A 15,973-nucleotide genomic window follows, 5' to 3' on the forward strand; every position below is an offset into this window, starting at 1 on the left:
CATTACATAATGGTAAAGGGATTAATTCAACAAGAAGAGCTAACTATCCTAAATATATATGCACCCAATACAGGAGCACCCAGATTCATAAAGCAAGTCCTGAGTGACCTACAAAGAGACTTAGACTCCCAAACATTAATAATGGGAGACTTTAACACCCCACTGTCAACATTAGACAGATCAACGAGACAGAAAATCAACAAGGATACCCAGGAATTGAACTCAGCTCTGCACCAAGCAGACCTAATAGACATCTACAGAACTCTCCACCCCAAATCAACAGAATATACATTTTTTTCAGCACCACACCACACCTATTCCAAAATTGACCATATACTTGGAAGTAAAGCTCTCCTCAATAAATGTAAAAGAACAGAAATTATAACAAACTATCTCTCAGATCACAGTGCAATCAAGCTAGAACTCAGGATTAAGAATCTCACTCAAAACCGCTCAACTACGTGGAAACTGAACAACCTGCTCCTGAATGACTACTGGGTACATAACGAAATGAAGGCAGAAATAAAGATGTTCTTTGAAACCAACGAGAACCAAGACACAACATACCAGAATCTCTGGGATGCATTCAAAGCAGTATGTAGAGGGAAATTTATAGCACTAAATGCCCACAAGAGAAAGCAGGAAAGATCCAAAATTGACACCCTAACATCACAATTAAAAGAACTAGAAAAGCAAGAGCAAACACATTCAAAAGCTAGCAGAAGGCAAGAAATAACTAAAATCAGAGCAGAACTGAAGGAAATAGAGACACAAAAAACCCTTCAAAAAATAAATGAATCCAGGAGCTGGTTTTTTGAGAGGATCAACAAAATTGATAGACCACTAGCAAGATTAATAAAGAAAAAAAGAGAGAAGAATCAAATAGATGCAATAAAAAATGATAAAGGGGATATCACCACTGATCCCACAGAAATACAAACTACCATCAGAGAATATTACAAACACCTCTACGCAAATAAACTAGAAAATCTAGAAGAAATGGATAAATTCCTCAACACATACACCCTCCCAAGACTAAACCAGGAAGAAGTTGAATCTCTGAATAGACCAATAACAGGATCTGAAATTGTGGCAATAATCAATAGCTTACCAACCAAAAAAAGTCCAGGACCAGATGGGTTCACAGCCGAATTCTACCAGAGGTACAAGGAGGAGCTGGTACCATTCCTTCTGAAACTATTCCAATCAATAGAAAAAGAGGGAATCCTCCCTAACTCATTTTATGAGGCCAGCATCATCCTGATACCAAAGCCTGGCAGAGACACAACAAAAAAAGAGAATTTTAGACCAATATCCTTGATGAACATTGATGCAAAAATCCTCAATAAAATACTGGCAAACAGAATCCAGCAGCACATCAAAAAGCTTATCCACCATGATCAAGTGGGCTTCATCCCTGGGATGCAAGGCTGGTTCAATATACGCAAATCAATAAATGTAATCCAGCATATAAACAGAACCAAAGTCAAAAACCACATGATTATCTCAATAGATGCAGAAAAGGCCTTTGACAAAATTCAACAACCCTTCATGCTAAAAACTCTCAATAAATTAGGTATTGATGGGACATATCTCAAAATAATAAGAGCTATTTATGACAAACCCACAGCCAATATCATACTGAATGGGCAAAAACTGGAAGCATTCCCTTTGAAAACTGGCACAAGACAGGGATGCCCTCTCTCACCACTTCTATTCAACATAGTGTTGGAAGTTCTGGCCAGGGCAATTAGGCAAGAGAAGGAAATCAAGGGTATTCAATTAGGAAAAGAGGAAGTCAAATTGTCCCTGTTTGCAGATGACATGATAGTATATCTAGAAAACCCCATTGTCTCAGCCCAAAATCTCCTTGAGCTGATAAGCAACTTCAGCAAAGTCTCAGGATACAAAATCAATGTACAAAAATCACAAGCATTCTTATACATCAATAACAGACAAACAGAGAGCCAAATCATGAGTGAACTCCCATTCACAATTGCTTCAAAGAGAATAAAATACCTAGGAATCCAACTTACAAGGGATGTGAAGGACCTCTTCAAGGAGAACTACAAACCACTGCTCAAGGAAATAAAAGAGGATACAAACAAATGGAAGAACATTCCATGCTCATGGGTAGGAAGAATCAATATCATGAAAATGGCCATCCTTCCCAAGGTAATTTACAGATTCAATGCCATCCCCATCAAGTTACCAATGACTTTCTTCACAGAATTGGAAAAAACTACTTTAAAGTTCATATGGAACCAAAAAAGAGCCCGCATCGCCAAGTCAATCCTAAGCCAAAAGAACAAAGCTGGAGGCATCACGCTACCTGACTTCAAACTATACTACAAGGCTACAGTAACCAAAACAGCATGGTACTGGTACCAAAACAGAGATATAGATCAATGGAACAGAACAGAGCCCTCAGAAATAACGCCACATATCTACAACTATCTGATCTTTGACAAACCTGACAAAAACAAGAAATGGGGAAAGGATTCCCTATTTAATAAATGGTGCTGGGAAATCTGGCTAGCCATATGTAGAAAGCTGAAACTGGATCCCTTCCTTACACCTTATACAAAAATTAATTCAAGATGGATTAAAGACTTAAATGTTAGACCTAAAACCATAAAAACCCTAGAAGAAAACCTAGGCAATACCATTCAGGACATAGGCATGGGCAAGGACTTCATGTCTAAAACTCCAAAAGCAATGGCAACAAAAGCCAAAATTGACAAATGGGATCTAATTAAACTAAAGAGCTTCTGCACAGCAAAGGAAACTACCATCAGAGTGAACAGGCAACCTACAAAATGGGAGAAAATTTTCGCAACCTACTCATCTGACAAAGGGCTAATATCCAGAATCTACAATGAACTCCAACAAATTTACAAGAAAAAAACAAACAACCCCATCAAAAAGTGGGCAAAGGACATGAACAGACACTTCTCAAAAGAAGACATTTATGCAGCCAAAAAACACATGAAAAAATGCTCACCATCACTGGCCATCAGAGAAATGCAAATCAAAACCACAATGAGATACCATCTCACACCAGTTAGAATGGCAATCATTAAAAAGTCAGGAAACAACAGGTGCTGGAGAGGATGTGGAGAAATAGGAACACTTTTACACTGTTGGTGGGACTGTAAACTAGTTCAACCCTTGTGGAAGTCAGTGTGGCGATTCCTCAGGGATCTAGAACTAGAAATTCCATTTGACCCAGCCATCCCATTACTGGGTATATACCCAAAGGACTATAAATCATGCTGCTATAAAGACACATGCACACGTATGTTTATTGCGGCATTATTCACAATAGCAAAGACTTGGAACCAACCCAAATGTCCAACAATGATAGACTGGATTAAGAAAATGTGGCACATATACACCATGGAATACTATGCAGCCATAAAAAATGATGAGTTCACGTCCTTCGTAGGGACATGGATGAAATTGGAAATCATCATTCTCAGTAAACTATCGCAAGAACAAAAAACCAAACACCGCATATTCTCACTCATAGGTGAGAATTGAACAATGAGAACACATGGACACAGGAAGGGGAACATCACACTTCGGGGACTGTTGTGGGGTGGGGGGAGGGGGGAGGGATAGCATTGGGAGATATACCTAATGCTAGATGACGAGTTGGTGGGTGCAGCGCACCAGCATGGCACATGTATACATATGTAACTTACCTGCACGTTGCGCACATGTACCATAGAGCCTAAAGTATAATAATAATAATAATAATAATAATAATAAAAAAAAGAAAAAAAAAAAAAAAAAAAGAAATAACAGAATTTTGTGGTTCTAGGCCTTCATAATCATGATGTGGGAACTGAGGCTGGGTTTGCTTAAAGACTAGAAACCAGATCTTCTTCCTCTAACAATTGGTTGCATATAATTAAAACCCTTAACTGTGGCTTACTAAATGATTTTTAAAATCTGTATCATGAATTTGCTGTAGAATGCTAGCTGATATTCTGAAAGGTCAAAGTAATATACGTAGCAACAATTTGAGAAAAGACACACTGCTTCTGCATTCTAATGTGTGTATGTGAGAATACTATTGCAATACAATTTTGGGTGATTTACTATAACTGGTAGCTAATAACTGATCAGAACTAACTTTTACAGACTGATACTTATTTTCCACGTTTGAAAAAATATGATTTACTTAAATGTTGATTATGACCTCGGGTTTCAGCCCCAAGGTTGGTTGTCCAAAACACTGATGTCAGATATGGAATACTTTCTCTTGGTCAGCCACCACTTACTGAGTGGGCAGACAGAACAAATTGTTCTAGAAACTGGCTAAGTGTGATGGACCACATTTCTGCAGTCAAAGGAAAAGGAAAAGTTAGATAATTTTTCCAAGCAATTTAAGCAAAAGTGATTTGGATCAGGCAGAAAGAGGGCATGAGAGAGAAAAGCAGAGTGCTGAGAGAAGGTAAAGTAATCTCAGTGATTTATTCTATTCTTCATGGTGCTTTAGCTTTGGAAGCCTGGCTCTAATATGGCAAATGGGCAGCATGTTAAATATCCTTTTGGACTCTAGGTCCGATGCGGTTTCCATCAAATTCCACAGCCTTTGGGGAAGGCCCATTCATTCAGGGGATTCAACCAATCTATTTAGTGGGCACCATTATCAAAGCACATTCATTCTAGATTCATGAGCAGGAGATATTCAGTCAATATTTGCTCAGGATCCTTTCAGTTACACAGTGAGAACTAGATACTGGAAAATCTTTAGGCCAGGGACAGTTTATCTTAGGCCATTTTCATAGCAGTTCTTACCATCTGCCTATTTATTAACATAGGCACCATGAAGGCAAGAACATTCTGACCTGATGAGCATATTGATGGTGGTTGAATACCCACTAACTCAGAGTCAGGCACATGGAAGGAGCTGGACACATGTTTGTTAAAGGAAAGAATGAGTGTCACACACATGACCCTCCTTTCTTCCTTCTCCCCTTCATGCTTGCAAGGCAGCAACAAGGGGAAGCGTCCTCTTTGGGACACATCTTGTGCAATGTAGCTCATACATGTCTTTAGACTGGACACCCAATGATATGGTTTGGCTCTGTCCCCACCCAAATCTCCTTGAATTGTAGCTCCCATAATTCCCACATGTCATGGGAGGGACCTGGTGGGAGGTAACTGAATCATGGGGGCGGGTTTTTCCCATACTGTTCTCATGATAGTGAATAAGTCTCATGAGATCTGATGGTTTTATAAAGGGAAGTTCCCCTGCACTCACTCTCTTGCCTGCTGCCATGTAAGACTTGACTTTGCTCCTCCTTCACCTTCCACCATGATTGTGAGGCCTCCCCAGCCATGTGGAACTGTGAGTCCATTAAGCCTCTTTCCTTTATAAATTACCCAGTCTTGGGCATGTCTTTATTAGCAGCATGAGAACAGACTAATACACCCATCTTGAACCATTGCCTCAGGGCCATGAGTCTATGATGTCGGCTCTTTGCTCAATCACCTGGACCCATGTTCAATTATTAAGGGGTCGTAATGTGTTAACTATGTTTCCCCCCTCAGTCATACCCACTCTAATGACAGTGACTTAATTCAAGGTGACATTGAGAAGCCACTTGGAGCTGGTTGCTCTCTCCACTGAGTACACTGAATCATCATTATTCTTTTGCATGACTGCCTTTGCCATCTGAATTGAGAGCCCCTGAAGAGAACACTACTTTTTTATATTTTAGTCATCTGTGGAAACCTCTAACACAGCTCTTGGCCCATCAGGAAATAATCTTAAGAAACCACTTACTGAAAAATTGCGATTGTCCCTGGCACTCACATTCACTCTCAATCGAGGCTCAGTACTCCAGGGAGACAATAGAAATCTTGTTTCCAGATAAGGCAACTGAGACTCAGAGGGTTTAAGTATCTTGCCCAGGGTCAAGTAAATGCAGGAACTGGAGTTAAAACCCATATCTGTTCAACTGCAAAGCTCCTTCTTTTTCCACTGCATGGTGCAGCCACCCCTACATCACAGACACCTCCCCACCAAGTGTTTTTAAGACATGGTACATTCTAGACACTTAGGGAACAATATAGTATTACTGCGTGGTATCCTGAGAGAGCTTATATCTTGGCCATCCTGGACATGCATTGTGATTGGACACCTAAGATAAGAGCCTGTGCTTTCTACAATATAAGGACTTAATAAATATTAAACTGCAGAATGAAATCCTGGTTCACTATTGAAGAAAGCAGTTGTGTCAGGAACCTGAGCATTACCAGGACTACCTGGATAAGAATGATATTTTGATAAGGCAGCTGCAGGCCATGGTTGAAGTAGACCTCAAACCCAGGATCACTGCAGGAAGAGCCCAAGCTTACTGGCTTTGTGCTACTATTATCAAACCACATGGGCTTTCTTAATTGCCACTGCTGAATAGATATCATGATGCAATATAATGAGAATGTCGTCCTGAATGGGTGATTTTGTGAGTCCAGCGGCTTAAGGCTGACCATAAATTAGCTTCATGGAATCTGTGTAGAGAAATCAAATACTGAATATTTACCTGCTGCTATGTGAATAAGCCTTCTTCACGAAGGAAGAAAACAAATCTTAAAAATAGATGCATATCCAACTTCAAGGCTTTTAACTGAGGAACAAATACAAAAACCGAGGACAACTTGTACCTGGATGGTAACTTGATTTTTCTGATTTCTTTTAGAGAAGCAGAATTTATTTAATGAACTTTTAATTTTAGACTAGTTCTAGATTTACAGAAAAGTTGCAGAGACAGTACAGAGAATTACCATCTACCCCTCATCCAGCTTCCCCTACATGTTACATTTCTATGGTGCATTTATCAAAACTATAGAGAGACTACCCACCTGGTAACAAATATTGTTCAAAAGAGACATTGTATCCAGGAGCAGTGATTAATACCCTCAGGCAAAGTATCTTGTAGGGAGTGTAAATGCAAAGCAGAGAGAAAATAGATCACAGGAATGTGGCTGAGAAGTAGAGAAAACTGGCAGTAAAAGCCACAAAGCAAACAAGTCAAGAATAAGCATAATTCAAGTCAACTGAATATCAATATGGAAAAATGGACCTTCACCCTTACCTCACACCTTACACACAATTCAATTCCAGTTGATTTTGGACAGAGATGGGAAAATTAAAGCAATAAAACTGTTAGAAGATAACAGAAAAATATCTTAGTTTTGGAGAGAGATGTTTCTTAAATGGAACATAAAGGAAAAAAATAACCTGGACTTTATTAAAATTAAGAACTAATGTTCATCTAAAGGCACTGTCCTAAGAATGGAGAGAAAATATTTGCAATCAATATAATTGACAGAAGACTTATATTCAGAATATATTTAGAGCTCTTACAAGTCTATAAGAAAAAAGACAACACGATTTTTTTTAATGGGCAAAAGACTTGAATAAGCACATTACAAAATTAAGAAAACCAGATAACAACTAAATATGTAAGGTGCTCAATCTCGTCATTCATCAGGGAAATACAAATTCAAACCGCAATGTGATACTATATATACATCCCAGAATGACAAATTGTTTTCAAGCTGAGAATTCTGAATGTGGAGCAACTGAAACTCTCATATACTTCTGGGGGAAAAGTAAGCTGGTTTACCACTTTAGAAAATTGTTAGAACATATCTACTAAAGTTGGTCATGTATATAATCTATGATTCAGCAATTCTATTCCAAGGAATATACCCAATGGAAATATTTACCCATGTACACTAAAATAATGTCTAGAATGCTCATAACAACACTATGCAAAAAGTTGAAAATAACCTAAAGTTGGAAATAACCCAAATGTGCATCAATAGTAAAATGGATAAACTGTAGTTTATTAGTGTAATAAACTAATGAAAATAAACCACAGCTACATATCACAATATAAATGGATCTCACAAATATAGTGCTGAGAGAAATAAGCCTAGCAACAAAAAAGAATATATATTGTACGATTCCATTTACATTCGTTCAAAAACGTGCAAAACCAATTTAGGCTGGTAGATGTCAGAATGGCAGGGTAATGACTGAGAGGGGACATGAGGGAGGCTCTGAGATTGTAGTAATATTCTATTTTTTTTTTAATCTAGTGGTTACATGGATGTTTCCATCTTCTAAAACTTCAGCAAGGTGGACACATATAATTTGTGTACTTTTCTGTAGAACCTGAATGCTAGTGTCAGAATATGACATTCATTGTGGTAAAATCTCAAACTGAAAAGTTATAAAGCTCAACCTAGTTTTTTCTGGAGTGATCCAGAAAGCATATTTTAACAGTTGTACCCTTCAATAACAGAAAAAAGAAGATAAACAATGGTTCACAGATCTCTTTATTGGGAAACACGTAGGCTCTAAAAACCTAGCACAGTCAGCTCTGATGAACAACTCTGCAGTTCTGTCAATCAGACTTGAGAGAAGCAAAGCAGATGACCTCTTGGCTGAGACAGCTCTCACTCACCTGAGGCCAGCAGATCTCAGTGACTCCCATTTCTGGTGTTGTGTCACTTGCTTAGGGAATAAAATCTGGCTCTTGGGTTACAAATCAAAAAAGTTAAGTGGAATTCATGAGGCAGAGGGAATACCAAAGACTCAGAAAAGACACTCACCATAGACTCAGGGACAAAGATAAGTGAGTCACAAGGACAGTAGGCTCCCATGGTTACCCTTAGCTAGAGTTAATTTTGTCTCCTGAACTATCTGTTCCTGGTGCTTCTTTCCTTTGCTTGTTTTGTTTTGTTGTTGTTTGCTTGTTTTTACAAGCAGTGCCTATCATCATAGTGACCTCAGAACACCATTTCCTGAAATCTTAGCCTCACTAAAACAGAAAGTGATTATGGTTAGACGAAGGAAGATCCTTCTGAATCAGATTCTATGAAGGATGAATCTTGTTTAAATCTGTCATTTAAATAATCATCCTGGTTACCATAACTCTAATCAACTTTCTATCCTAAATAATCTGAAAAAGCTTTATTTATCTGAAAGTCGTAGGATTCTAAAAGGGAGTTACATTCTCCATTTCTTCGCTGTTAAAAATAATGCTCCAATAAATAGTATTGAACATTACCTTTAGTCACCCTTGATTATTTTCTTAGGACAGATTCTTAAATGAGATACCAGTGCAAAAGGCATGATCATTTGCTTTATTAAAGGTATAAAAATAAGTATTGTTTCTAGATTTTTCTATTTTAAAAAGTTGAACTAATTCATAGATATATAAGTATTTAATAAGTGTTCCCACTTCACAGTATCTTCACCAACAGTGAGTGTTAACATTTTAAATCTTTGCTTATTGGATACCTCAAATAATGGCCTATCATTTAAGTTTGAATTTGTTTATGAGTTAGGCCAAACACTTTAAGAAACATTTTTTATATTTTTTAAGGAACTGATTGGAGCATCATTATATGATATTCTCATGAGAAATATGTTAGTCCGAATTGATAACCTAACAAGGATAAAATGGAAGGAGAGACTAATACTTCTGCAACATTTGTAATTCCAGAGAGAAGACAACAAGATGATTTTATTCTTTTTGCCTGGACAGTGACCTCCAGCATCTCTTAGATGGCATTGCAATGAGTCCTTTAAATATTTCACTGGAAATCTTTGACTGGTTTGCTTAAGTTCTGGTGGATATTTTAAAATTAGCCTTACAGAGAAAAGTAGATTCATGCTATTTTCTACTTCCCCATAATTTCGGGGCTCTGCAATCTATATAAGAACTCAGAGGACTAGCAGAAATACAAGAAAATGTTACCCCAAATTGCCAGGTGCAATTTATTTGTCCACAGAATGCTCCCTTCATAAATCCGTTTGTTTTTGCATTTCTGACAAAGAATATAGAAAGCTGTTTCTTCTCAGAAATTTGATAAAACAAGCCTAAAGAGGAATTTGCAGTTTCCTAAGTAACTTACCCACATAATGTACTTCTAATGGAAAAGCTTGCAAGCCCACTTTTAGAATCATTTCCCCAAGAGTCGCTGACCAAAGTATTAAGTTGTAGGAAAAGGGCACAAGACATTTGATGTCATGGAAGGCAGTCTATTTGATTAGTAAGAAGTGGGCTCTGGTGCTCTCTGGACAGAGAGGAGGGGTGGCTGCTTTCCTGACCACATACTCCCCAAATCTACAGGTCAGTGTGTTGTCTGGCCTCATCCCATGCTCAAAGCCCCCAAAGGGTGCTGACTCTGATAGTTAAGTGGAGAAACAGGTTGGCTAAGGAAGCAAGTCCCACTAAACAGGGTTTTGTGCTCCTTCTGCCCTGTTTTTCTGGAGGAAATAGCCACTTATGGCTGAGGCTCTTCTCTTCCAACCACCTTGCCCATAGCAGGAACACAATGTAGACAGCAATTAGAACATTGTATATGTATATGGTGGAAGACCCAGAAGGTTCTTTCCCTGGCTCCAAAAGTAGTGGCAATCCCATCAAAGCCTTGGAGAAGATGGTCACTTCACAAGCAGGGTGTTTTTTAACTTGTATTTTAGGTTCGGGGTACATGTGCAGGTTTGTTAGTTGGGTAAACTTGTGTCACACGGGTTTGTTGTACAGATTATTTCATCACCCAGGTATTAAGCCTAGTACCCACTAGTTATTTTTTCTGATCCTCTCCCTCCTCTCACCCTTCACCCTCAAGTAGGCCCCAGCATCTGTTGTTCTCCTCTTTGTATCCATGAATTCTCATCATTTAGCTCCCACTTATAAGTGAGAATATGCAGTATTTGGTTTTCTGCTCCTGCATTGATTTGCTTAAGGATATGACTTCCAACTCCATCCATGTTTCCACAAAAGACATGATCTCATTCTTTTTTATGAACAAACATGATTTGTTTAATTGAAACTTTATCAGTCATATCCTTCCAACACACACACACACACACACATTATCAACCATCACTAAAGTGACAAATTTGCTGCATACAGGGTTGTCCTTGTGCATGGAAGAGTTTGCAGCTCTCTTTGGGGTGTGATTTGAAGCTGTAGAAGGTTATCCAGCCACCGTACTGGAAATCACCCCCATTGGAATAGTTTCTTCTAGTGAGTACGTTGGCTCCGGAGAACCTTCTCAAGGTGTATGTGTGCTGGCCAGAAGAAAGAGGTAGCACATTTACTTGTCAGCATTCTGCTATTACTACCTTACACATTAACACAATCAATGTCTCAGCCCAGTCAGCTGCCAGCAGGCAGGAGGAAGAATAGGAAGCTGGAATTGGAAAAGACCCTGTTGAGGGACCGGGCACCTGGAGTACCGGTAGGAAAGCTCTGTAGGACAAACTTCTCGTTGATGTTTTTTTCTGGGCCTATTCTACATATCCATTTTAAGTCCATCAAGAAAATAAAGAGTAATCTTGAAACAGACTCTTAGAAAAGGTAGAAATGAATTTTCTGGAAGCCTTTGGAACCTGCTCATGCAATGAGCACATTGGGCTCTGTTCCTGGCTAGTTTATAGGATTTGAGGATGGTTCTGCTTTTCCTGTTTTATTTTCCCACCCCCATCTGATAGAGACCACACATCTCCTTGTAAAATATACTGAGTGCAAAGCCAGTATACACCGTTATATTATCACACAAACATGCAGATACAGCCCAATCCCTGTTCTCCGTTTCCAACCACAGCCAATCAAACTGGTCTCCTGCCAAACCAGTTCCCGCTCTTGGTGGAGAAGGGAGACAGGCTGCACAATGGAAGCTGAGGGGACTTTGCCCGTCCCTAACAATCCGTTGAGGTACTTCATTTGCTCTGTATACAGCCATTATTTGAAAGGAACTACTGAACAAAGTCCAGAACCTTTAGCAAATGCAGCTAAGGCCATGCAATTCCCCATTCCCCCCACATTCATTATTATTATTCTTAATCCCACATTCATTGCTTTTACCCAGCTGTCAGTAAGCCTCTCTGTTACCATTGCCTGCCATCCTAGCCACTCTCACTAGAGAGGAATGCCATACTCACTGAAAAACAGCATGATTGTAAAAAAAATTCTATCGCAATAGTAAACATTTGAAAGCCAGTTACAAGCATCTTTTGTTGTGTCATTTAGCTTGATGGCTCACCAACATCAATTTCTAAAAAGAACTAAGAACAGATTCTACTTAAGCCAGTGGATTTAAATGTTTTCCACTTCAAGCCTTATTTTATTTTGATTTTGTCAATAGGTCAGCGAATACCAACATATGGTAGTTTGCCAATACTATAGGCAGCTAAAAAACTAAAGTGCAGCCATTCATTCAAAAATTACTTATACCCTGGCTATTGTAGTGTGTGGGCTCAGGGAGAGCTGAGGCCATGCCTGCCTGGTGACCCTGCCTGCCTTGGCATATAGCACTGTGTCCAGCCTTTAGGGTAGGCTCAATAAATTGTTTCTTTCTCTTTTTTTATGAAGTTTCGCTCTTGTTGCCCACGCTGGAGTGTAATGGCACTATCTCAGCTCGCTGCAACCTCTGCCTCCTGGGTTCAAGTGAGTCTTCTGCCTCAGCCCCCTGAGTAGCTGGGATTACAGGCGCCCACCACCATGCCCGGCTAAGTTTCGTATTTTTTGTAGAGGCAGGGTTTCACCATGTTGGTCAGGCTGGTCTTGAACTCCTGACCTCAGGTGATCCACCCACCTTGGCCTCCCAAAATGCTGGGATTACAGGCATGAGCCACTGTGTCTGGCCCAATAAATTGTTACTGAATAAACAATAGAGTGTAATTGGTCCTCTGCTAGGTGTTAGGGACTAAAAGGTAGGAAATTGGTTCTCTAGAGATTCCATATATAGCGGAAAAGAAATATGCTTTGAGTTAATGTCCTAAGCTTTCATCAGGAAACCCAGCATGCAATAAACACATGACAAGGTCAGGAGATGTGGATGCCAGATGCGCTTCTTCCACAAACAAGTATTGTGACTTCTGACCCTGGCAGTTAACAGGCCCCAGTTTTTCCTTTCTAAAAGTAAGGGTGCTCGCTTAGATAAACCCAAAGAACCCTTCTCAACTTTTCTGACTGCGTAAAAATGGGTCAAGTTGGACCAATTCTCTGTAGTCACTTTTCTGTGTTCTGCAGCCTTTGGATAGATTCGTGGGATATGGGCCGGTGGATGAAATGCTGGCCTGCGAGCAGAGGCACGTGTGTTCTCTTGGCTGGGTGATCCAGGGAAGAGGGAGCCTGCTGCTGTGTCCTGAGGAAGCCGCTGGCAGGAAGGGGTTATGTAAGCACTTTGCGGAAATGTTGGTGAGGCTGGATGTTTTCAGGCCTTCTGCAGCTCCGCGTTGCTGGGCAGCAGTTGGCTGGCTTTCACAGCCGTTATCACGCAGGACAAGCACGAGACTGTCCACCCCCAAGTGCAGCTGCAGAGCTCTGGGAGGACTGGCCATAGCACCTCTCTCAGCCATTGGAGTAAGCCCAGGGCTGTTCCAATGGGAGATGCATTTCCGCACCTGCTTCTTGTCCTTAGCAACTTCTCTTTGTTGTTGTGCCCCAGAAGGGAGACCCTGTTACACACACAAAATGCTACTCGAGGAGGGTGGCAGACCAGACCATCCTCAGCACAGCCTGCAGCAGGATGAGGCCATTACTCTCACTCCCATCAGCATCAAATCACACCAATCTAATTTAAAATAAAAGGCGTAGAGTTTGCCATTATTATACTTTTGCCTGACAAATGTTCCCATAAAGCTGTATGCAAGCCACAGTCCAAAATAGATGGCACCATGATTATTATGAATTCAGCCCCTAAATTTTAAGTCCAATGCTGTGTGAGCCACCTCATCTGATGCCTATCACCTCACTTCAAAAATTGAATTGTGCCCCAGCTTGCCAAACGAGCCCATTAGTCACAACGTCAGGAAGTCCTGAAATTTCCTGGTTACTAAAGAAGGTACATTAAACAAACAGAACAAATCAGGATGATGTTTGGATATGGTTCCTGGCATGGCTTTTGATACCTCAGTTTCCCCGTTGGTAAAATAATGACCAGAGGGTCTTGAAAACCTGCACAGAAACCTACCACAGATGCAGCTAGCACTGTTATTATGCCATTCCAGCAGGCATCAAAGCCACAGAGGGACACCAAATTTTCATTCAGACAAGAGTGGGGTTTAGCAATGTAGTCATTCTGGGCCATTACTTTGTAATGAATTCACAAAGTTTCTGCAGGAGCATTAAAATGAGATGGCTGCAAAAATATCAAAAAGAGCCACCGAATTCCAGCTAAACACATAAACACATTTATAACATACACACGCACAACCCAGTGTGTTAAAGGGAGGACAGAGCATTCCAGAAACTGGCAACGAAAAAGCCACATGGAAAACCTCAAGTTCAAACCCAGCATCACATATCTGGGTTAAATGTGAAGGCAAGGATTGGTGAAGTCACACCCGAAAAGCCTTCCATTTTTAAGGAGCCGAGCGTAATTTCAGCGGTTCTGCGTCACTGACATTTAATGACATGTTATACAAAGTTCCGTAGCACAAAGCCTCTTTTGTTTTTAAGACGAGAAAACACCTGTGATGTTGGCTTGAATAGCCACTGTCACAAGTACTGTGCAGTGGAAGTCAGAAAATGTAGGTTTGAATTTCCGGACCAGTTAAGTGTTCGTGTTCTGTGGTCCATTGATGCTGCCGCTATAACGTGGATGTAAAAACGGCTACTGGAATCCTGTCTTTATACTTCCTTAGTTTCTGACACTAAACATTTTTGTCTAAACTTCCCTAGTCCTCCTGTTCTTTTTCCTCTTTGTTCCTTTCGTCTGCTGTTTCACAAAATAGGTGGGCCTGTTTTGTTTTTTATAGAGCAGACATAATGCATCCAGATAGGGAGGGGGAACAGAGAAAGGAGGAAGGAAGAGGAAGAGACAGAGACCGACAGATAGAGAGAGAAAGAGAGAGAGAGAGACAGGAAACATGTCCCTCTGTTTTGTTTTTTTTTTTTTTTTTTTTTTTTTTTGCAGCAAGCCTGCCTACATTTATTCAGTGATGAATCAGCATCAGGAACTCTCCAGCCACTAGGAATAAAAACTAAACTTCCTGTGTAATTGAAAACTACTTCAAAAACAATTTACGTTTGTCTGGCATCAGAGGCAACCAGAGAGAAACCAGGGTTATCTGCAGTCACGTAACATATCGAAAGGTGCCGAGCTGGGTGAATTCTGTGTCCCTCTTGGAGCTTGTGGGAAATCTTGTGAAAGTTTGTGTTCAGTGAATGCTGTTGCACCATCAAGTTCAACGGCAGGCAGAGAGGAGTTGCATTGTGAAAAGTGATAGCCCTCATCTAAGTAGCATTTTGATGATTATACAGAATACCACTGAAGGATAAAGACACTGGGCTCTGATTATAATTTTGTAGTTTATATAACATGGCTCACAATTTTGTGTGTTTTCAAAATAATTCATCTTTTAATCCAATAATTAGTTTTAAAGGTTTAATTAGGGGGAGCTATCTGCCAATAGCGAAATGTAAATCACTTCAATAATTGAGACCTCTGATCTGAATTCTTAGTTGGATGGCATGAAAAATCAGAAAACTAAGCACTATTAATAGGTATGTCCTCCTCCAAATCAGTGATTTTTATGATATTTGAATGCAAGAGTTTATAGTTTGGAAATAATACATATGCTTCTTATTTTATACATGGCATCACAAAATTAGCCAGTCAGCACACTCTGTAAAAATGCATAACATGAAACAGAAAGACCTCAGGGACCTGGGGCAGAAGTGGAAACAGACTCTGCCCTTTATATTCAATGTGAAAATATTCTATTTGTGCCAACAAAGCATTATTCATAAGACAGCTTCAGAGCTGTCATATTTGAGATAAATTTCACATCTTGCCTCAACCTTGCATTTTTCCCCGAAGGTGGGATAATTTAAGAATAAACGTACAGGAAACATTCCATATTTTGGGAGCACCTCTGAAATGAGTTGTTAGCAATCACGTCCCCTGGATTCTCCTTGATACA

The sequence above is a fragment of the Pongo abelii genome, chromosome 14, assembly GCF_028885655.2.
Source record: "Pongo abelii isolate AG06213 chromosome 14, NHGRI_mPonAbe1-v2.0_pri, whole genome shotgun sequence".
NCBI lineage: Eukaryota > Metazoa > Chordata > Mammalia > Primates > Hominidae > Pongo > Pongo abelii.